We start from the raw sequence: 23,131 nt of genomic DNA on the forward strand, positions 1-23,131 counted from the left end.
GGAAAACGGAGCACAGCAACAAAAAAAACATAGAGAAGAAAGGCAGAAATAATTAAAACTGTGCAGAGAGGATCGTGGCTGGCTGATCACGAAAATAATAGGATGAGCCAGCCACTCTGCAACACGTTAAAACCTCCACCTAAAAATTAGGATGGCCCCTGGTGTGGGATATGGACTGCCGCATTAGCGAAAAGGAGACTGTAGTTGGGGTGACTGGGCGAACAACGGACGTGGGCAGCATAGTTCGCTAACTTGTTGACGCCGAATACGAAGCGGAGGAACCCCAGCCTCAGCAAGGAGGCTATGAACAGGGCTGGTGCGGAATGCTCCTGTCGCCTGTCGAACTCCACAATGGTGAACGGGGTCCAGCAGTTGCAATGCTGAGGGCGACGCTGAGCCTTACGCCACACTCCCATAATCCAGTCGGGACAGCACAAGGGCTTTGTAGAGCTGCAGCAGCGTATTACGAGCCGCACCCCATGTTGTGTTGCTGAGGCAGCGGAGGGCATTCAGATGCTGACAGTACTGACGCTTGAGCTGACGAATATGTGGAAGCCACGTAAGCTGGGCATCGAACAGCAATCCCAGAAAACGGTAAGTGTCAACAACCCTGAGCATGGTACCCTGAAGATAGAGCTCAGGGTGGGGATGGGCAGTTCGACGTTGACAAAAGTGCGTGACACAAGTCTTCGCAGCAGAAAATTGAAACCCATGGGCTAGGGCCCATGCCTGCGCCTTGCGTATGGCTCCCTGCAACGTACGTTCTGCAACACCAATGGTGGAGGAGCTGAAAAAGATGCAGAAATCGTCAGCATATAACGTGGGTGAGACAGACGACCCTACTGCTGCTGCAAGGCCGTTAATGGCCACAAGGAATAGGGGCACGCTCAATACAGAGCCCCGTGGAACGCCGTTCTCCTGGATATGAAGTGAACTATGGGATGTGCCAATTAAAACGCGGAATGTCCTAACAGATAAAAAATTCTGAATAAAAATGGGAAGAGAGCCCCGGAGACCCCACCCGTGCAACGTGGTGAGAATATGGTGCCGCCACGTCGTGTCATATGCTCTGGAGAGGTCGAGAAAGACGGAGACGAGGTGTTGGCGCCTGGAAAAAGCATAGCGGATTGCAGAGTCAAGGAAGACCAAAGTATCGGCGGTGGAACGGCCCTGACGGAAGCCGCTGTGGCACGGAGCCAGAAGACCCCTAGCAGCCAACACAGCCGTCGACTCACCAGACGTTCCAGGAGCTTGCACAAAGTATTTGTCAAGCTGATGGGCCGATAGCTATCCACATTAAGCGGGTCCTTACCAGGCTTCAGCACCGGAATGATGGTACTTTCTCGCCACTGCGACGGAAAGACACCATCGCCACATATGCGGTTGAAGATGGCAAGAACACATCGCTGACAGTCCAGGGACAGGTGTTTGAGCATCTGATTGGCCCATAGGCTGTATCGGGGAACTGTGACAGGGTGCTTTGAAGTTCCCACAAACAAAACGGGGTGTTATACGCCTCAGGGTGGCGAGAAGCAAAAAATAGCCGTTTGCATTCCTCCCGGCGTGTTAGCGCGCGAAACGCAGGCGGGTAATTCCCTGATGCAGAGGCCCAAACATAGTGCTGCGCGAAATGCTCGGCAATTGCATCGGCATCGGTGGATAGCGCCCCCTTAATGGTAAGCCCTGGGACACCTGTAGAGTGCTGCAATCCAAAGATGCGCCGAATCTTCATCCACACCTGGGAGGGTGAGGTACGGGAACCAATGGTGGAAACGTACCTCTCCCAGCACTATTGTTTCCGCCTCTTGATGAGCCGCCGTGCCTGAGCACGGAGACGTTTGAAAAAAATGAGGTTCTCCAAAGACGGGTGCCGCTTATGTCGCTGAAGAGCCGGCCGACGTTCTTTAATGGCTTCAGCGACCTCCGGAGACCACCAAGGCACTGACTTTCGCCGGGGGCACCCTAACGAAAGAGGAATGGTGCGTTCCGCAGCGGAAACAATAGTTGCAGTCAGTGTCTCCACCGCCACATCGATGGTACCGTGGGACAGAGAGTCAACAGTGGCAGCAGAGGAGAACGTTTCCCAGTTTGCCTTGCTAAATGCCCATCTAGGCAAGCGGGCATGGGAGCGACGCTGGGGTAGTGAAAGGAAGATGGGAAAATGGTCACTACCACACATGTCGTCATGGACTTTCCAGTGGACCGATGGTACAAGCCCTGGGCTGCACAACGACAGATCTATGGCCGAGAACGTGCCATGCGCCACACTGAAATGTGTGGCGGCGCCAGTGTTTAAGGGACTGAGGTCGAGTTGGGAGATGAGATTCTCGACATCTCTGCCTCGGCCAGTAATCTTCGTTCCACCCCACAGGGGATTGTGAGCGTTAAAATCCTCCAGGAGAAGAAAAGGCGTGGGAAGTTGGGTGACAAGTGCAGCCAATTCGGTCAGGGAGAGTGTACCACCTGGAGGGAGAGAGACACTGCAGACGGTTATGTCCTGAGTAGTCCTTACTCTGACAGCCACAGCTTCCAATGATGTTTGAAGGGGCATAGGAGCACTATATACAGAAGTAAGGACATACACGCAGACTCCACCTGACACACAATTGTAAGTGCTACGATTGCAGTAATAACCCCTGTATCCACGAAGGACAGGGGTCCGCATTGCCGAGAACCAGGTTTCCTGGAGGGCAATGCACAAAGCACGTGTCATGCTTAGAAGCTGACGCAACTCAGGTAGATGGCTAAAATAACCGCCACAATTCCACTGGAGGATTGTACAAAGCGTGTCCTGTAGGGGCATGCAGGAACGGAAAAGGCAAACTACTTCGCAGGGTCACATGCTGCCATCGACTGAGTGACGGACGTCGCTACGGCCATAGTTTCCGAGGAGACGGTGAGATCGAGGTCATCAGGGGACGCAAAGAGCTCGACCTCACCCGCAGAGGCTGAGCTGACAGGAAGCGGTGGTGCAGGAACCACTGGGTCCTTATCCTTTTTAGAGAGCTTCCTCTTCTCTCTCGTCTTTCGGAGGAGGGTTTTCATGCCGGGAGGGCTTTCCTGATGCATTATCAGGGACAGACGAAGAGCGGGAAGCCCTTCGACCAGCAGCTGGTGCCTTCTTCAGCCACTGGCTAGTGTCTTATGAGACACTGGGGAAGTCCTTGGGAGGGACTCCCCCAAGGGATCCCTTCCGAACAAGTGAGGCCGGAGGAGACTGCTGCATACCCGGCCGAGCAGCCGGAGAGGGCTGCCGCCCCCCCCCCCCCTCCCGGCTGAGCACCCAGAGAGGGCTGCCGCCCCTCCGGCTGAGAGGTGGGGACTAACGTCCCCAGTTGTTCAGGGCGCACTGCTCCCAAGCTGAGTGGTTTAGGAGCAGTGGAAGAGAGAGTGGCCTGTCCCAGCTGTGGGGCAGGCGTTACTCGATTTCTCTGTGGGCCAACGGAGAAGGGAGTCGTTGCAGGAGCTGTTGGCGGCAGTGTGACGGTATCATATCTCCTCAACATAGGTGTGGGGTTGAGGCGATCTAGCTTCTTCTTTGCCTCTTGGTAAGTTAAACGGTCCAGGGTCTTAATTTCTTGTATCTTCCGCTCTCTTTGGTAGACTGCACAGTCTGGCGAGCAGGGACAATGATGCTCCCCCCAGTCAACGCAGGTGGGAGGCGGAGCACATGGAGCATTAGGATGCGAAGGTCGTCCACCAGAGTGAGATTTCACCCGCTTCATTGTGGGGTATCCGCCCCCATGCCACCCAATCCGACCAGGGGCTTCCCCACGGGCGCCACCCAGCCTCAGCAAAGGCCACCTGGCAGGACGGCCGTTGCCGGGAGTCCCTATGCCCCAGAGAGACAGGCATCTACTCCTCGGCTTACGTGGGGAGGTGTCAGCTCAGGCATCGGCAGTACGATCCCTGTGTTGTCAAGGGGCTACAACCTAGAGCGTACATGACGACCCCACCACAATGGGCTGGCTACCGTACTGGATTTTGGGTGCCATGGGTGGTCCATAGTGATCGTGTGTGCAGATGGTGACGCACTAATGGTGTAACTTACACAATCCAACGGGGGTGTATGCCCAAAATAAGGGATGGAAGGTGTAGTTACGACACCAAGAGGAGATAGAGTGCCAAGGTCTTAGGGCACAGAGGACTGATGGTGCACCATGTAAGGTGTCCTTCCCCAAAAGGCTCGTACTTCTGTTGAATTTGGAAAAATGGAGGTCAAACCCCAATGGGGACCATCACATTAAAGGCCAATGTTGACTGGAATACTCGCTTTAAAATTCTGAAGGTGGCAGGTGTAAAATACAGGGAGCGAAAAGCTATTAATTTGTTCAGAAACCAGATGGCTGTTATGAGAGTCGAGGGGCTTGTAAGGTAAGCAGTGGTTGGGAAGGGAGTGAAACAGGGTTGTAGCCTCTCCCCGATGTTGTTCAATCTGTATATTGAACAAGCAGTAAAGGAAACAAAAGAAAAATCCGGAGTAGGTATTAAAATCCATGGAGAAAAAATAAAAACTTTAAGGTTCGCCGATGACATTGTAATTCTGTCAGAGACAGCAAAGGACTTTGAAGAGCAGTTGAATGGAACGGATTGTGTTTTGAAAGGAGGATATAAGGTGAGCATCAACAAAAGCAAAACGAGGATAATGGAATGTAGTCAAATTAAATCGGGTGATGCTGAGGGAATTAGATTAGGAAATGAGACACTTAAAGTAGTAAAGGAGTCTTGCTATTAGGGGAGCAAAATAACTGATGATGGTCGAAGTAGAGAGTATATAAAATGTAGACTGGCAATGGCAAGGAAAGCGTTTCTGAAGAAGAAAATTTGGTTAACATCGAGTATAGATTTAAATGTCAGGAAGTCGTTTCTGAAAGTATTTGTATAGAGTGTAGCCATGTATTGAAGTGAAACATGGACAATAAATAGTTTGGACAAGAAGAGAATAGAACCTTTCGAAATGTGGTGCTACAGAAGAATGCTGAAGATTAGATGGATAGATCACAATAGCTAATGAGGAGGTACTGAATAGGATTGGGGAGAAGAGGAGTTTGTGGCACAACTTGACTAGAAGAAGGGATCGGTTGGTAGGACATATTCAGAGGCATCAAGGGATTACCAATTTAGTATTGGAGGGCAGAGTGGAGGGTAAAAATCGTAGAGGGAGACCAAGGGATGAATACTCTAAGCAGATTCAGAAGGATGTAGGTTGCAGTACGTACTGGGAGATGAAGAAGCTTGCACAGGATACAGTAGCATGGAGAGCTGCATCAAACCAGTCTCAGGACTGAGGACAACAACAACAACAACAACAACAACAGTTTGAACATGTCTGTTCACTATCGAATGTGTGTGTGCGTGGTTCGACGAGTAATGGACACGTTCGAAAGTAATCAGTAATGACCCAAATTGCCACTGTAGCTGAAACAAAAAATAAAGAAATACTCAGACTAAATGCAGTTGCTGATGCTTTTCATAACGCAATGTCATAATTCTACAAATACTTACAAATGTCGCCTTACGCTGTATCATGCTGACATTCGTCACTTCTTCTTTGCGTGAATGGACTCCCATGATTGAAACCATTGGATCAGCTTCCCCAAGCCTAGGAGACTGCTGGTTTATGTTTCACATGAGTGATAGCTATTAACCACGTGCTTACAGGAGGCCTGAGACAATCGCGCTGCTAGAAACTTCGACTTGATCAATAGCTCTCTTCGGTGTGTCTATCTGGGCGGTCCAGGCTGGTGGCCCCAGGAATCACTCGTTGTGCTGCACGCAAGAGCATTCCTGTGTACTGTTTCTTCACCATTATCGGTTTGCGCTTTTGGCACCACCTCTCGGTTTCTCTCATACATTAGTAAGCATCGCTCATGTGAAACTGAACTTTTCCTTTTCACACATTTTATACCGATGAAGTATAACAGACAAGTTCCATATTTTTAGATTTCCGATAATCATTTGACACGGTATCCCAAAGCAAACTACTAAGGTAGAAGCTTATGGGAAGGGTTCCCCGACAATAGGAGTGGCTCGATTTATTCTTAAGTAATAGAACCCAGTATGTTGTTCTCGACGGCATGTTTTCATCAGAGGCAAAGGTATCGTCAGGAGAGCCCGAAGCGTGTGTGACAGGACCGCTGTTCTACGTAAATGATCTGTTGGATACGGTTGGTGGCACTCTGCGGTTGTACGCTGATGAAACTGTGGTGTACGGGAAGGTGGCGAAGGTGAATTACTGTAGAATAATACAAGAAGACTTCGACAAGACTAGGTGTGCCTAGTGGCATCGGAATATAAAAGTAGTAAATTGTAAGTTAATGTGGATGAGTAAGAAAACAAACCATAGATGTTCGGATACAGCATTAGTAATGCCCTACTTGACACTGCCACAACGTTTAAATATCTGGACATTACATTTCAAAACGATATGAAACGGAACCTGGATTGTGGTAGGGAAGGCGGATGGCCAACTTAAGTTGACTGAGATAATTTTAGGAAACTGTGGTTCACCAGTAAAGGAGACCGCATATGGGACGCTTCTGTGACCTATTCTTGAGTACTCCTTGAGAGTTTGGGATCCGCGTGAGATCGGATTAAAGGAAGACATCGAAGCAGTTCAGAGGCGAGCTGCTAGACTTGTTACCGGTAGTTTCGAACGACATACAAGTATCATGCAGACGCTTCGGGAACTCAAATGAGAACCCCAGAGGGGAAGGCGACCATCTTTTCGAGGGGTACTACTGAGAAAATTTAGAGAACCGACGTTTGAAGCTTACTTCTGAACGATCATATTGCCTCAGACATACATATCGGATAAGGAGCACAAAGATAAGCTACGGGAAAAGAGCGCTAATACGGAGACATGTAGATAGGCGTTTCTTACATGCTCTACTTGCAAGTCAAACGGGAAAGGAAACGATTAATAGTGGTACAGGGTACCCTTTGTCACGCATCGTACGGTGCCTTGCGGAGTATGTATGTAGATGTACATATAGAGGTATAAACATATGATAGCTTGATTTTTAATAACACTCGCTTCTTCAAAACACTGTAGGAAGAAATAGGGTGTGTCTCTTGCACATCGAAATCTCATATTGTTCAAGTCATCTACTGCTTGATTTCTCGTGACCTGAATGCCTACAATCCGTTAAATATTCTCCTCCATTGTTATCTTCTCTTTCACATGCACATTACGTTTCTCGAGCCTCACGCAAGTTGCACTAAATATTTCTCAGTCGTGTCATATAGCTGCCGTGTCAGTGGCAGTGACAAAAGCGCTCACAAAGCTTCATTATTCGCGTTCAGAGTGGGAAACGATACGTGTTGCTGTTTTGCGCTCACAGCTGGAGTTCGGCCAGGACCGGTGTTTTCGCAAGCCGTCTGTCAACAGGATGCTGGCTGTGTCCACACCCGCCTCCCACCACTAACTCGTTCCATTCGAACCTCCATGTCGCATTCGCATTTCGCAAAATACAAACAAACACAGTAAAAACGCAGGCAGGAAACTTTGATGGTCGATCAGTGACAGCCGCTCCTCACGATAAAACACCAGACATTTCATACACCTCATAAAGTCGCCGTTGTGTCCTGAATGTCACCACTTGACATTTAGAAAACAGGCATCAGGCTTAAACAAAATTCTGTAACCTACTTAGAGTGCCTATAACAAGACACTGTTTTAGGAAAAATTTTATATTGCTGTTTGTGAAAATAAACTTTAGTAGAAAGATCATATCATTTTTTTTTTTTGCTGACAAAACTGTTGCTGGCATAGTTGGTTCCTCCAAATTAACAGTCAAATGACACCATTTACGCTAAACTGACAACATTTCATCTTGTAATTTCATATAGAAGTCAATACGAACGGAATGACAATGTATGAGCTGCTGAGTAACGTGATACTATGTGGCTCTTACGTAATACAACAAATATCTAGAGATTGCGATACTGACTACTAATGAAAATGTCTTAAATACCGCGTTCGATCGCATCTACCGCTTGTATTTTGAATAATAAAGACAAAAAATGACACCCGTAGACTTTCGGTAAAATAATTTACTCTAGTTCTACCATCGGCCTTCCAATGGAGGGTGGAAGAGCGGATAGAATTTCAGGATACCTCCAGTCCCTTGTAGGGGGTAAGTCCATAAAGACGGAAAAACCAGCAATTATAAATGTGTGAAGTGGGAGGTAAAGCAAAGCACTGCATGTTGTTGTGTTCTTCAGTCTTGAGACTGGTTTGATGCAGCACTCCACGCTACTCTATCCTGTGCAAGCTTCTTCATCTCCCATTACCCACTGCAGCCTACATCCTTCTGAATCTGCTTAGTGTATTCATCTCTTGGTCTCCCTCTACGCTTTTCACCCTCCACGCTGTCTTCCAGTACTTCTAGTCAAGTTGTGTCACAAACTCCTCCCCAATACTATTGAATACCTCCTCATTAGTTATGTGATCTTCCCATCTAATCTTCAGCATTCTTCTGTAGCACCAAATTTCGAAAGCTTCCATTCTCTTCTTGTACAAACTATTTATCGTCCATATTTCACTTCCATACATGGCTACACTCCATACAAATACTTTCAATAAACGACTTCCTGACACTTAAATCTATACTCGATGTTAACAAATTTTTCTTCCGCACAAACGCTTTCCTTGCCATTGCCAGTGTACATTTTATATCCTCTCTACTTCGACAATCATCAGCTTATTTTGCTCCCCACAGCAATACTCCTTTACTACTTTAAATGTCTCATTTCCTAATGTAATTCCCTCAGCATCACCTGATTTAATTCGACTACAAGCCATTATCCTCGTTTTGCTTTCGTTGACGATCATCTTATAGCCTCCTTTCAAGACACTATCCATTCCATTCAACTGCTCTTCCAAGCCCTTTGCTGTCTCTGACAGAATTTCAATGTCATCGGCGAACCTCAAAGCCTTTATTTCTTCTCCATGGATTTTAAAACCCACTCTGAACTTTTCTTTTGTTTCCTTTCTTCTAAGATAGGTCGTAGGAACAGTATTGCCTCACGTGTTCCAACATTTTTACGGAATTCAAACTGATCTTCCCCGAGGTCGGCTTCTATCAGTTTTACCATTCATCTGTAAAGAATTCGCTTTAGTATTTTGCAGCTGTAACTTTTTTTACTGATAGTTCCGTAATTTTCACATCTATCAACATCTGCTTCCTTTGGGATTGGAATTATTATATTCTTCTTGAAGTCTGAGGGTATTTCGCCTGTCTCATGCGTATTGCTCACCAGATGGTAGAGTTTTGTCAGGACTGGCTCTCCCAAGGCTGTCAGTAGATATAATTGAATGTGGTATGCTCCAGGGCCTTGATTTGACTTAGGTCGTTCAGTGCTCTGTCAAACTCTTCACGCAGTATCATATCTCCTATTTCATCTTCATCTACCTCCTCTTTCATTTGTCCTAGAGAACATCCCCCTGCATACACCCTCTATATACTCCTTCCACCTTTCTGCTTTCCCTTCATTGCTTAGAATTGGGTCTCCATATGAGCCCTTGATATTCATGCAAGTGGTTCTCTTTTCTCCAAAGGTCTCTTTAATTTTCCCGTCGGCAGTATCTGTCTTACCCCTAGTGAGATAAGCTTCTACATCCTTACATTTGTCCTCTAGCCATCCCTGCTGAGCCATTTTGCACTTCCCGTCGATCTCATTTTTGAAACGCTTGTGTTCCTTTTAGCCTGCTTCACTTACTGCATTTGTGTTTTTTCTCCTTTCGACAATTAAATTCAGTATCTCTTCTGTTACCCATGGATTTCTACTAGCCCTCGCCTTTTTACCTACTTGATCCTCTGATGCCTTCACTATTTAATTCCTCAAAGCTACCCATTCTTCTTTTACTATATTTCTTTCCCCCATTCCTGTCAATGTTTCCCTTACGCTCTCCCTGAAACCCTGTACAACCTCTGGTTCTTTCAGTTTATCCGGGTACCTTCGTCTTAAATTCCCACTTTTTTGCAGTTTCTTCAGTTTTATCTACAGTTCATAGCCAATAGATTGTGGTCACAGTCTACATCTGCCCCTGGAAATGACTTCCAATTTAAAACTTGGTTCCTAAATCTCTGTCTTAGCATTATATAATCTGTCTGAAACCTTGTAATATCTCCAGGGTTCATCCATGCATACAACCTTCTTTCATGATTCTTGAACAAAGTGTTAGCTATGGTGAGGTTAGGCTCTGTACAAAATTCTACCAGCCGACTTCCTCTTTCATTTCTTAGCCCTAATCCATATTCAACTACGACGTTTCCTTCTCTTCCTTTTCCTACTGTCGAATTCCAATCACCCATGACTATTAAAAATTTATCCTCCCTTCTCTACTTGAAAACTTTCTTTTATCTCGTCATACATTTCATCAATTTCTTCATCATCTGTAGAGGAAGTTGGCATATAAACTTTTACTACTGTAGTAGGTTTGGGCTTCGTGTCTATCTTGGCCACAATAATGCGTTCACTATGCCGTTTGTAGTAGGTTACCCTCACTCCTATTTCTTTATTCATTATTAAAACTACTCCTGCGTTACCCCTATTTGATTTTGAATTCATAACCCTGTATTCACCTGACCAAAAGTTGTGTTCCTCCTGCCAGCAAACTTCACTAATTCCCACTATATCTAACTTTAACCTATCCATTTCCCTTTTTAAATTTACTAATCTACAGCCTGATTAAACCAGCAAACATAAACATAGCCATAGCCAAAGCCTTGCAGACAAACAAAAATTACGCGAAGCGAAATGTAGTGCGAGGAGGGCTATGCGAGAGGCGTAGCATGGGTTTCAAAAAAGACGGTCGTGTGAAACCCAAATCGCGCTATTCGTCCACGAGACTCAGAGGGCCTTAGACACGGGTTCACTTGACTTCGACAAGGCGTTTGACACAGTTCCCACAGTCGTTTGATGAACAAAGTAAGAGCATACGGACTATCAGATCAATTGTGTGATTGAATTGAGGAGTTCCTAGATAACAGAACGCAGCATGTCATTCTCAATGCAGAGAAGTCTTCCGAAGTAAGAGTGATTTCAGGTGTGCCGCAGGGGAGTGTCATAGGACCGTTGCTATTCACAATATATATAAATGACCTGGTGGATGACATCGGAAGTTCACTGAGGCTTTTTGCAGATGATGCTGTGGTGTATCGAGAGGTTGCAACAATGAAAAATTGTACTGAAATGCAGGAGGATCTGCAGCGAATTGACGCATGGTGCAGGGAATGGCAATTGAATCTCAATGTAGACAAGTGTAATGTCCTGCGAATACATTGAAAGATAGATCCCTTATCATTTAGCTACAAAATAGCAGGTCAGCAACTGGAAGCAGTTAATTTCATAAATTATCTGGGAGCACGCATTCGAAGTGATTTAAAATGGAATTATCATATTAAGTTGATCGTCGGTAAAGCAGATGCCAGACTGAGATTCATTGGAAGAATCCTAAGGAAATGCAATCCGACAACAAAGGAAGTAGGTTACAGTACGCTTGTTCGCCCACTGCTTGAATACTGCTCAGCAGTGTGGGATCCACACCAGATAGGGTTGATAGAAGAGAAAGAGAAGATCCAACGGAGAGCAGCGCGCTTCGTTACAGGATCATTTAGTAATCACGAAAGCGTTACGGAGATGATAGATAAACTCCAATGGAAGACTCTGCAGGAGAGACGCTCAGTAGCTCGGTACGGGCATTTGTTAAAGTTTCGAGAACATACCTTCACCGAAGAGTCAAGCAGTATATTGCTCCCTCCTACGTATATCTCGCGAAGAGACTATGAGGATAAAATCAGAGAGATTAGAGCCCACACAGAAGCATACTGACAATCCTTCTTTCCACGTACAATACGAGACTGGAATAGAAGGGAGAACCGATAGAGGTACTCAGGGTACCCTCCGCCACACACCGTCAGGTGGCTTGCGGAGAATGGATGTAGATGTAGATGTAGATGTAGAACTGACATTCCACGCTCCGACCCGTAGAACGCCATTTTCTTGCTCCTGATAACAACGTCCTCTTGAGTAGTCCCCGCCCGGAGATCCGAATGGGGGACTATTTTACCTCGGGAATATTTTACCCAGGAGGACGCCATCATCATTTAATCATACAGTAAAGCTGCATGCCCTCGGGAAAAATCACGGCTGTAGTTTCCCCTTGCTTTCAGCCGTTCGCAGTACGACAACAGCGAGGCCGTTTTGGTTAGTGTTACAAGGCCATATCAGTCAATCATCCAGACTATTGCCCCCGCCAGGGGGCGGTAGCCACAAGGAAAAGATTGAGAAACCAAAAAACGGTATCATTGTACGAGCGGAACTGTACTATCAGAAGCGTGAATGTGGAAATGCTAGGGCTCGTTCATGGTGCAGCAAGAGGCAACGATAAATGGAAGGAAGATAAGGATTTCTGGTCACTTCAGTATAGTATAACATCAATAGCAGCAGAAAATGAAACAAGTGTAAAGTGATTAAGATTCATTATGTACAGGAGCGTAGGCTAAAGAACGCTTGACTATGAATAGTTAAATGACAGGCTACCTCTCATTAGAATCGACACAGAACCAACGCCAATAACCATAGTTCATTTATAGTCTCCGACGTAGACTGAAAGTGATGATAAAACAGAGGCATTATGTAGGGACACTGAACAGGTAATTTTTAAATGCAGACGAAGATGAAAACGTCTAGATCGCTGTAATAGGGATTGCGAAACAAGGCAGAATTGCGTGTTGATATTGCCTCGGTAGCAGAGGAGACAAGCTCCTTGAGTTCCAGTTAATCTCAGCTAGTAATAGTGAATACATTTTTCAAGTATCTCTGTAGAAGAGGTATATTTAAGAAATACTAAAATTATTGGAGAAACTGACGTTCAATCACTTATTTTCCTTTGTGTATAGAGTGACACGGTACATTTAATATCGAACATTCGTAAGAACGTCGGCCACTCAATGAAGACGATAGCTGAAGCAGATAAATGTGACAACTTCCGTACAATCAACAGCTTACCGAAGAATGGAAAAGAAAATTGAAGATCTGTTAGATGAGGACCAGTTTGGCAATCGGGAACCTCGAATACATCATTTCTTTTCATTAGTTTGTACAGAGCATAAGTCTGAATTATACCCGTCTCTCCATGCTCCCGGTACAAGACTTTCTTTATCTTACGCATCAAATATACGAGGGCATACAGGAAAGTAATGCCTTAGAATATTTTATGTAAATACTGTGAAAGCTTTCGTAAATAAAACAGACGTTATTAACACTCTACACCTTCATTCTTCGTGTCTACATATTTGCAGCCCTCTGCGGCTAGAGAGTTATCAATTGTAGCGTGTAATACGGCAGTATCAAACGTAACTACGTCGGTGCGTGAGAAAAACCGTATTGTAATCGAGTTTAGAACACAGAGTTCGTATCCACATGGAGCAATCCCTCGTTCCCATGACAGGTTAGAACACATTCGAGAGCTGCCACATGTGCAACAATCTGACGTCTTGAGTTCACTATCATCGATCGTTTTCCATGCAGACCCGACGTGGCCCATCCGATTTTCATCTGTTTCTCTGACTTAAAGAAAACGTTCGAAGACTTCAATTTGAATGTGATGAAGTGGTGATACAGAGGTAAAGTTGTGGCTCCATCAAAAATGTCAAACGTTCCACTCTGGCTGTGTCGGCAAACTGGTATCTTGTTGGGGAAAACGTCTTCGTCGTCAGGGTGACTACAATGGGAAATAAGCATAGAGGCATGAAGAATAAAGAAGTAGACAGTTGATAATGTCTATTGTATTGAAAAAGTTTCAAGAGATTTCACGTAAATTCGGAGGCTTATTTTTTAGTACGCCGTCGTATGTTATTGTCTTCTGCACAATTCACAACGTTTTCATTATTTTCATTATAGTCATACATCCTTTGAGTGTGGTGACAGTTCACGTGAAATGTTTCAAATGGCTCTGAGCATGACTTAACATCTGCCGACATCAGACTGCTTAAACCTAACTAACCTAAGGACATTGCATACATCCATGCCCGAGGTAGGATTCGAACCTGCGACCGTTGCGATCGGGCTGTTCCAGACTGAGGCGCCTAGAACCTCTTTGCCACTGAGGCCGGCACGGTTCAAATCCCCGAGATATATCGTGAGATTCTGTGACCTGTGGAAGCCAAGAGATAGATACAGGTTTGAGTACGTTAGTTGATGTAGATCTCTAGTTTTTACTGTAAGTTCGTGGATGTCACCGAGATCATTTACAGACTACTGACGGTAATTCTTGACTGAAGATTGGACATGAGTTGCCACTCCACAAACACAATGGTACTTTGCTCCTAGCAGGTCGAAGCCAGGAATTTGTCCTCTCTCATTCATTTGATCTTCATCTGCAGTAAGGGTTTCCTCATCTGCGAAGACGTCAAGGTTTTATTTTGATAAAATTTTTATAAGGCTTGGCACTTTGATTTACTTATCCGCTCAAAGAACCGTGTGAGGTAATGTCTTGTGACAAATTTATTTTAGCCTGGAGATCTTTGAGATGGGTGTGTAGACAACATTTTAATATATGAACTTCATCGCAGAAGACCAGAAGAGATATTCGTCCGGGAAGGGAATAAACGGCTGTAAATTATAATGACGACGATGATCGTTTATTGTGTAGCTCTTGCCTCCTTATTTCGGACCGATTGCACTGTAAGGAAATCTCAGATCTTCGACTTGCTTTGGCTTTAACACTGTAGAGAAATGTTTACTTTACGAAATATCGTGTAGAAGCCGCAGGGACACTTTTTATTGCTCCATGTTTTACATACAGGATCCGTCTACCGTAATGTTGTAAGGTCAATAGCACACGAACATAGGAATGCAAACAAAGCTGGAATGAAATCTGCCTCGAAAAAAAACTTTCAGTCGTTAAAGCAAGTAGAAATACTTTAAATGGACTGACATATAGTGTAGCTTTGAAATTATTTGAAATAACAAAATGTAAATCTGAAAATTTGTACTCCACAAGCCACAACACAGTCGGTTACAGTAGTCTATAACACAAAATTATACAGCCCTTCTGACATCGCCATATCCACCACGAAAATTACCACAGAAAAATTTTATAGCTTCACACAAATTAATGAAACTAATGTGAATACATACATACCACACATACACACACACACACACACACACACACACACACACACACACACACACACACACACACACACAGAAGCACGCACATTTACGAAGAGCATGAAACATTAGTTGTCTCTTGCTGGTCCCGTAATAAATCATGACTTTCAGAGATCAAGAACACGAATTCATTCACGCGAACCATGACAGCTCGCAGCAGGCTTATAGCATAATACAGCAAAGGCCTACGTGAACTGTATTTTTTTCGTATAAGAATCAACCAGATTTCACTACCCAAGAACCGGTGGGTGTGGAATCCAGTATCCTGACAGGTAATGCATCTGTTGCTTTGTATGCCATCTAACTCTCCAGTTTCTTAAATAATTCTATGACTGCAATAGAGAATACTGAAGATGCTGGAACTGAGCAGAAAAACAGAGCAATGATTTACTGACTTTCCCCAAGTGGTTTCATAGTGGAAGAGTCAGTCATGAAGAAACTGTTCTCACACCTCTGTATTAATCGAAACTGCACCAAGTCAATCCATACCTGCCAGAAATACGTGCATTAGGGAACTCAAATTCGAGACTAAAGGCAGTCAGTTATCTGTCACAATCGTGATTTACTCTTAGTTTTCCTACATGAAACACTTGCTTCGAGAAAACCTTACCGCTTACTTCGTCAGACCGCTACTACTTGTAGTAAGGTGGAAAATTCTGTTGTAACGCCCTGCTGAAGGCGACGTCGTTGGAGGAGGAACGCGAACTGAAAGGCGGAATGGGATTGAACTTTCAGAGTATCCAACTCTCCATTTGTCTTAAGCGATTAGAGGAGATCAAGTGAAACATAATTCTGGATGGCTCAAGGGCGATTTGAACTGTTGCCACCCTCCACAACACGTACAGCTACTTCTGTTCAGGGTCTGTCGCTAAGCGTACTTCAAAAAAGTGAGGAAATCTAGGAACATAGGTAAATCGAGCTACAGACATCTACATTAGCTTGTGTGAATTTCGGCAATTGTGATCAAACCGAATCTCATTCGCAGCAGTTTGGAACCGGAGTCATTTTTCATTCTGACAACCAATATTTATTTCGTGATGTAACTGGTAAGTTCATAGTTAAGGAATATATTGTAGATTAACTGATTTTTATGGGCAAGGTTATTTAGCTAGTATAAAGGATAAAAGCGTATTCCCATGTCTGAACTTTTTTATTGAGTAGGACGACATACGCATAATTCCAAAGAGTCCATCCGATTGTACGACAGAACTTGTCTCTGTGGTGTCGTCCGAAGACCGAGGTGCTAAAGCAAGATTGGTACGTCGGAACGCTATTACATGAAAAAATAATCGCTGTAAGTGGCATCGTCGGATGAGCAACACCAGAGTAGTCAATGTCCAGAAACGTTTCGCTACGCCACAACGGATCTTCGATTACGGCCCACTACAGCACCTCTCAGCCAGTCCACTACCACCTAGTAAAATGACAGAATCGTCTTCTAGTAGACCAGCTGTGTGATATGTGCCGGCGTAATGACAAGCTCTCGCACGACGATGAAGAACGTAAAAGCAGAGACGACGTCAGCCAACAATACGTTGACTAGCACGACACCAAGACAGGAGCGGCCTCTACACGATGAGAATACAATCGCCGCGCCCCGGTAGTATGGTATTCATGACTAGCGCAGGACTTGTCACGGGTTAAGCCTCTTCCACTTTTGTCTGTCCATAGCCACTCTATTCATTTCCGAATATTTGTCTCCTTTGATACTGTCCAGCATTTGATATCTTCTTTTTCCTCTTCCCCTTTTTCCCTCCACCATTCCTTCTATTCCTACTGCCAATAAACAGTCCCTCCTCAAACAACGTCCAATCCAGTTCCGTTTTCTCTTTGTTTTAATAACGTGAAATAATATTTTATGCGTTATACACCGACGGAAAAAATCGGAACACTAAAAAATAATTTGTGCAGAGTAATTAATTTTTTTTCCAATATACTTGTCTCCGTAACATAAGCAAATGATTAACATTGCAGGGTCATAGGTTAACGTACATTTACATCTACATCTACATCCATACTCCGCAAACCACCTGACGGTGTGTGGCGGAGGGTACCTTGAGTACATCTATCGGTTCTCCCTTCTATTCCGGTCTCGTTGTTTGTGGAAAGAAGGATTGTCGGTATGCCTCCGTGTGGGCTCTAATCTCTCTGATTTTATCCTCTTGGTCTCTTCGCGAGATATACGTAGGAGGGAGCAATATACTGCTTGACTCTTCGGTGTATGTATGTTCTTGAAACTTCAACAAAAGCCCGTACCGTGGTACTGAGCGTCTCTCCTGCAGAGACTTCCACTGGATTTTATCTATCATCTCCGTAACGTAGGCGAAAGAAAAGCCATTGCAAATGTGAAATAGTGGTACATTAATAAGTGACCGCAAAAAAGTTAGGTGCTAGCTCGTAAACGTGCAAGCATTATGTTGTACAGGTGTTTGATGACAGTTTGTGGGATGAAGTTCCATGCCTGTTGGTCAGTCAATACAGGGAGGGTTAATGCTGTTAGTGGACGACGCTGGAGTTGTCGTACGATGATGTCCCATATGTGCTCGATTGGAAGCAGACCTGGTGATCGAGGAGGCCAAGGCAACATATCGAAACTCTGTGGAGCATGTTGGGTTACAAATCGGTATGTGGGCTAGCATTAGCTTCTTGTGAAACGCCCACTGAATGGCTTCTCACGAATGGCACCACAACAGGTTGAAGCACCACACTGATGTACAAATGTTCAGTCAGGCTGAGTGCGATAACCACGAGTGTGCTCCTGCTGTCATGCGAAATCGCCCCCCACACCTTAATTCCAGGTATAGGGCCAGTGTGTCTAGCACGCAGGTTGGTTGCACGCCCCCAACTGGCCCTCTTCTATTCAATATACGGCCATCACTCGCACCGAGGCAGAACCAGCTCCGTGCCCTCTAATACACTTTCGTTTGACACTACTGAAGTTGCAAAGAACGATGGTTTGGGGTCTGTTGACTGCACTCTACAGGGTGTCTGGCTTGGAGCTCTCCTTGACGTAACCGACTCGTACCAGTTTGTTGTGTCACTGTGGTGCTAACTGCTGCTCAAATTGCTCAGTAACAAGTAAGCAACTTTTTAGAGGAGCAGGGTTAATGTGTGAATCCTTGTTTAACGAATAACAGGACGGTTTTAGAATAGAGGAGGCTGATCTCTTGGATGTGAGATTGTTGTACAGTCTCGATAGCTTATATGGTCGTTATACTTCAGGTAGTAATAGCGAATACCCTATTCAAGAATCACAAAAGGAGGAGGTATACTTGGAAAAGGGCGGGAGGTACGGGAAGATTTCAATTAGATTACATCACGGTCAGACAGAGATTCCGAAATCAGATACTGGATTGTAAGGCGTACCCAGGAGCAGATATAGACTCAGATCACAATATAGTAGTGATGAAGAGTAGGCTGAAGTTCAAGACATTAGTCAGGAAGAATCAATACGCAAAAAAGTGGGATACGGAAGTTCTAAGGAATGACGAGATACGTTTGAAGTTCTCTAACCCTATAGATACAGCAATAAGGAATAGCGCAGTAGGCAGCACAGTTGAAGAGGAATGGACATCTCTAAAAAGGGCCATCACAGAAGTTGGGAAGGAAAACATAGGTACAAAGAAGGTAGCTGCGAAGAAACCATGGATAACAGAGGAAATACTTCAGTTGATTGATGAAAGGAGGAAGTACAAACATGTTCCGGGAAAATCAGGAATACAGAAATACAAGTCGCTGAGGAATGAAATAAATAGGAAGTGCAGGGAAGCTAAGATGAAGTGGCTGCAGGAAAAATGTGAAGACATCGAAAAAGATATGATTGTCGGAAGGACAGACTCGGCATACAGGAAAGTCAAAACAACCTTTGGTGACATTAAAAGCAACGATGGTAACATTAAGAGTGCAACGAGAATTCCACTGTTGAATGCAGAGGAGAGAGCAGATAGGTGGAAAGAATACATTGAAAGCCTCTATGAGGGTAAAGATTTGTCTGATGTGATAGAAGAAGAAACAGGAGTCGACTTAGAAGAGATAGGGGATCCAGTATTAGAATCGGAATTTAAAAGAGCTTTGGAGGACTTACGGTCAAATAAGGCAGAAGGAATAGAGAATATTCCATCAGAATTTCTAAAATCATTAGGGGAAGTGGCAACAAAACGACTATTCACGATGGTGTGTAGAATATATTAGTCTGGCGACATACCATCTGACTTTCGGAAACGCATCATCCACACAATTCCGAAGACGGCAAGACCTGACAAGTGCGAGAATTATCGCACAATCAGCTTAACAGCTCATGGATCGAAGCTGCTTACAAGAATAATATACAGAAGAATGGAAAAGAAAATTGATAATGCGCTAGGTAACGATCAGTTTGGCTTTAGGAAAAGTAAAGGCACGAGAGGGGCAATTCTGACGTTACGGCTAATAATGGAAGTAAGGCTAAAGAAAAATCAAGACACGGTCATAGGATTTGTCGACCTGGAAAAAGCGTTCGACAATATAAAATGGTGCAAGCTGTTCGAGATTCTGAAAAAAGTAGGGGTAAGCTATAGGGAGAGACGGGTCATATACAATATGTACAACAACCAAGAGGGAATAATAAGAGTGGACGATCAAGAACGAAGTGCTCGTATTAAGAAGGGAGTAAGACAAGGCTGTAGCGTTTCGCCCCTACTCTTCAATCTGTACATCGAGATCTGATGGAAATAAAAGAAAGGTTCAGGAGTGGAATTAAAATACAAGGTGAAAGGATATCAATGATACGATTCGCTGATGACATTGCTATCCTGAGTGAAAGTGAAGAAGAATTAAATGATCTGCTGAACGGAATGAACAGTGTAATGAGTGCACAGTATGGTTTGAGAGTAAATCGGAGAAAGACGAAGGTAATGAGATGTAGTAGAAATGAGAACAGTGAGAAACTTAACATCAGGATTGATGGTCACGAAGTCAATGAAGTTAAGGAATTCCGCTACCTAGGCAGTAAAATAACCAATGACGGACGGAGCAAGGAGGACATGAAAAGCAGACTCGCTGTGGCAAAAAAGGCATTTCTGGCCAAGAGAAGTCTACTAATATCAAATACCGGCCTTAATTTGATGAAGAAATTTCTGAGGATTTACGTCTGGAGTACAGCGTTGTATAGAAGTGAAACATGGACTGTAGGAAAACCGGAACAGAAGAGAATCGAAGCATTTGAGATGTGGTGCTATAGACGGATGTTGAAAATTAGGTGGACTGATAGGGAAAGGAATGAGGAGGTTCTGCGCAGAATCGGAGAGGAAAGGAATATGTGGAAAACACTGATAAGGAGAAGGGACAGGATGATAGGACATCTGCTAAGACATGAGAGAATGACTTCCATGGTACTAGAGGGAGCTGTAGAGGGCAAAAACTGTAGAGGAAGGCAGAGATTGGAATACGTCCAGCAAATAATTGAGGACGTAGGTTGCATGTGCTACTCTGAGATGAAGAGATTAGCACAGGTATTCGTGGCGGGCCGCATCAAACCAGTTAGACTGATGTCAAAAAAAAAAAAAAAATTCATAAACGGCCGAATAATTGTGAACTCTGTTATTAATGGAAAAACTGTTATACGTGACGTCTAAGATTACCGTATAGTGAGACTAAGTAGAGCGTAAGTTAGAGGTAGCACGTGGGCGGTAGTGATGTTTTCCTCTGACATCAGTTCAGTCGTGATGCGGAGAATGTTTGTACAACTACTCCGCGTTGTATACTCGAGTCGATCTGATTATCATTTTTATTCTTCTGGTCTCTAACTATTGCAGAGTGTTCACTTGTGTATGCCGTGATGTTTTAAATGATGTCTTAAAACTGTAGCTGGAGAAGCCTTATTTCAGTGACAGCAATGGTTACGCTTTTCAGAGGCTTATTGCCATAAGAGATCTTTCCGTGGCGAAATTTTCCATCTTGCACCGGGGATGGACTTGCAACTGATAATAGAGTTTGTCAAACAGACGGGAAGACGTCCTGACTGTGTTATAACCAGCTGTAACAGTATTCGGTTGCCCTGCGCATCAAAGTGTGAAGTTTTGGTGGTGACTTACAGTCTGAGTGTAGGGTTAAATACAGTGCACGGGGAAGAGGTAGTGCTAGTTAAGTGAATACCCAGCCAAATTAATTTTACAATTTTATTGCATTGGTGATGGAATTTAAATTAACCTTAAAACAGCTAATGCAACATATATTTCACGAATTTTAAGACAAATTCTGGTCTCAATAATTTTTCAAATTAATAAAGAGTAAATGTTGATATATCGGCACTTCTGGCATGACTTGCTGAATTTAATTAATTGCCGATCAACTGGTGACTATTAAGGTTAAATGTGTTTTTATGTATATGTGTGGGATGTGAACGACAAACAACTTGAGTTTAAATTATTTTTGGGGAAGTCAAAAGAATCTTTAGCACTCAACGATGAAAAACGGTGCAAGATCCAGGGATAATAAGTCGAATTTCTCATTGCTTTCAAATTTCCGACTGATTTTCTTTTTTAGGCTTGACATTTTTGTGAAATAAAATAGATTATGGCTTCACTTATGGCTCAATCCAGTCCTACCACTTCCTTGTCTCACTCCAAAATTTTATCTTGCAACTTTAATGCTTCATTGCTGCTTCTCCTCCTCCTCCTTCTTTCATAAGAAATTTAAATAAATAGTTTTTTAATAGAAAAAAATCCATCGATATTATAAGAATGTGTGTGTGTGTGTGTGTGTGTGTGTGTGTGTGTGTGTGTGTGTGTGTATTTTGCATTACAGGATAGACATTAAAAATTAGTCAAAGCTCTACGGCAGTTCCTGAAGGCCGAACCATCTGTAATGCTGACCTGTAGACAGCCAGCTAGGAAGAAATGTTGACGAAGTTGTAACAAACACAGAAGGTATCACAACATCGGGTGAGCGACGCAGCGTCCAAGTCTGAAGGCGAAGCCTAATGACATCGTGGAAGCCGAGAGGTATCGTCATACATGTGTCAAATCTATGTTTCAGTAAGGCAGGCCAGGTACAATGACAATTATTCCGTTGCAAGGGCAGAAGAATAGAGCCTCTGAAAGGTGAAACTGCGTAACTCTGAAATCATTAAGAGAGATAACAGCGAGGGAAAACCAGTACACATGATGTCATAGCCATCCCCACTGCCACTCAGCGTACGGGAAACGCCAACATAGTACGCCACCATTCTTAACAAATGCCTGATGGCTGAGTGCTGATTGCCGACTGCCTAGTGTGTAGTCTCAGCCGTCATGTCAGCTGCAACTGTGTAGTGAGACAGGAAGCAATGGTGGTCAACCGTCGGCGTGCATAGCTGTCTTCGACTGTCTGTGGAACCACGAGCCTGGCGTAAAGGATTCTGCTGCTGCCACCTGCAATACCAACCCCTGAGGTGACACTGATGAGGCGCAGAGGCCCCAAACACCTTGAAGGCCTGCTGGGGGCTTAACGTGCGTCACCTGGGGGTGCTGTCTGTCTTCCGCCTCCGAGAGTAGGGTGGGGGTCACTGCAGCTGCTCATCCCATTCCTGTGGAAAACACAGATTCCGCCAGCCCCCATCTCCTAAACAGGGGCTGAGAGCCGACCCCTGCATGCCAACGAGTACTTCAGATGGACCTGTGTCGACACCTGAACGTAAATATTCGATGTTAACGAGATCACTTTGGAGATGGATATGTTGCGCTAGAGATGTCCAGGATCCACATGTCGATGGCCACCCCATTGTGTAGCAGTCACAACCCGTTGCTTTGTTCCACTGGCTTTACTACAGATCGAGCTCATGTTGGCTTTCTGCTGCTGATGCGGCGCTCCTCTTCCCACCTGGCTGTGCCGTGGCGCAGTGGTATGCCTGGTACCACAGCTAGGCCAACAGCATCTGCCTGTCTATCCAGCTTCGACTACGAGCTGAGGTTTGTTGCGATACGTTGTA

This window comes from Schistocerca gregaria, chromosome 7, assembly GCF_023897955.1.
Source record: "Schistocerca gregaria isolate iqSchGreg1 chromosome 7, iqSchGreg1.2, whole genome shotgun sequence".
Taxonomy (NCBI): Eukaryota; Metazoa; Arthropoda; class Insecta; order Orthoptera; family Acrididae; genus Schistocerca; species Schistocerca gregaria.